This window comes from Cucurbita pepo, chromosome LG18, assembly GCF_002806865.2.
Source record: "Cucurbita pepo subsp. pepo cultivar mu-cu-16 chromosome LG18, ASM280686v2, whole genome shotgun sequence".
In the NCBI taxonomy this organism is placed as follows: Eukaryota; Viridiplantae; Streptophyta; class Magnoliopsida; order Cucurbitales; family Cucurbitaceae; genus Cucurbita; species Cucurbita pepo.
Genome location: NC_036655.1, coordinates 1907339 through 1909544, shown reverse-complemented (window position 1 = coordinate 1909544; position 2206 = coordinate 1907339).

Genomic DNA, 2206 nt, shown 5'->3' with positions numbered 1-2206 from the left:
CTTCTTAAGTTCAATTTGTACATCCGATTTCTTCCTATCTCTACTCGAGCAACCAGACGCCCTTTCTTATCCTTCAGGTGTAGAAGACGGTCCTTTAGGACTATCGAGTAACCTTTCTCTGTGAGTTGCCCCATACTCAATATGTTGGTCTTGAGGTATGGTGCGTAATAAACATCTTGGATTGACCCCATTACACCATCCTTTTGCAAGAAATGTATCGTACCTCAGCCTTTGACCTCCACCTTTGACGGATCTCCAAATGACACATGACCATCTTCAATCTTTTGCATTTCTTTGAATAGGTGCTCGTGACCGCACATATGGTTGCTTGCCCCTGAGTCGAGGTACCACAGAGTGTCGTTGTTGATGTTCTCTTCATCTTGAGCATCAAGAGAAGACCTTCATTAGTTACGTCTTATGGTTGCCAACATCTCTGGAGGCACAGCCCACAGTATGGTGGCGAACTCCAGCTGATCCTCTCGGTACTCGATTGCTTCTTCGTCCTCTGGCTCTACAGCGTGCCACAACCCTTGCGCTTGCAGGTTGACGCGCATCAACAAAGTCCACTCGTTGTAGTTGGACTTCGTCTGCATCGGGTACTACACAGAGGCAATAGTCTCCTTGATCATGCGCTCGACGAAAATTCGGTATTCGTCTTCGTGGCACTGACCTCTTGGTGGCGGTGATGGAGACGCCGACGCTCGTCCACGGCGTGGAGGAGTGTGTGAGCCTTTCCGGGATGGACCCCACAACGTGTGCATCTTCTTTTACCTTGAACCTTGCTCTGATACCACTTGTTGTCTATTGACTTAGCAGTTTTCCACCGGTGAGAGAAGAAATTTTTGGAAGAAGAAAAACCAAGAAGAAAGAAGAAAAAGGAGAAGAAATGTTTGGAAGAATGTAATGAAAAAACAGTAGAACTACAAAATTGGAAGATATTGTTCCTCAAAAACTGTACATTTGTTTCTGATTAGATGGCCCTATTTCAATAAAAAAAATCTACGCTAAAAATGGCCTAAGTGGCCGACTAAACTTGTGCCAATACTCCACGGAGTAAAATTATGCTACTCCACTGGAAGTGGATGGTTGTCTACCAAAAGAATTCACCGGACTAATTTAAGGAAATACTAAATAAAGAAAAAAGAATTCACCTAACTAATTTGAGGAAAGACTAAATAAAGAAAAAACCAACCTGCCTTCTATCTAACAACCTCCATCGAGAAGTTTGGCCGTCTCAAGAACGTGTCAGTTCAGGAGGTTGTTGGTCTTCTTAAAGTCCATAAGAAGAGACTTCTTGGATATGAAGACAAAGAGGAGGAGAAACACCTTTTACTCACACACGAGGAGGGGCTCGCACGGACAAAAAAAAAATGATGCGGCTGACTCTTCTTATTCAGGTACGACGGGACGTGGTAGCCATAACAAGGAAAACAGAGGTCGTGGATGTGGTTGTGGACATGGTTGCAGACGTGGTGGTAAAGGAGGCTGTCACAATACCCCATAAATTCGTGACAATTCCAACCCGTGGAAGGATAAGAGTATGACCAAGTGTTACTCTTGTGAAAAATACGGGCACTCTGCGGTAGAGTGCCACAAGAACAAGCGCGATGAGGGGACAAACCTCACACTCACGCAAGATCAAGAGACTAAACTGATGATGGCCTAGTAGATACCCAACCTATTCATGCTCAATGAAGAGAAGGTTATGGCGAACCTTTTCACAAAAGGAGAAGATTGAATGGAGACCAACATGTGGTACCTTGACAATGGAGCAAGCAACCACACGATCAGGGAGTGAACAAAGTTCAAGAAGCTTTATGAGAAGCAAATTAGAAACGTGAAGTTTGGCGATGGATCAATTGTATCAATCCAAAGCAAAGGGTCCATCTTGTTCTAGTGAAAGGATGACGACCAACATCTACTGGTCAAGGTATATTGTATCAGTCTTAGTCAGATGAAAGAAGAAGGATGCAGAGTTGAGTTAACTGCCCCGTTCCTCAAGATGTTCTAGAAATGGAACCTTGTTGATGAAGGTAAAACGGTCACAGAACTTCCTATACAAGATATTATTGAAGACCAGCCAACCCACCTCTCTATTGACAGCACTCGCATACCCAGCTTGGCTATGACATGCAAGACTTGGGACGTAAACTTTCAAGCGTTCAAAATGATGGGAGTGAAGAAGATGGCTACGAGACTGTTGGAT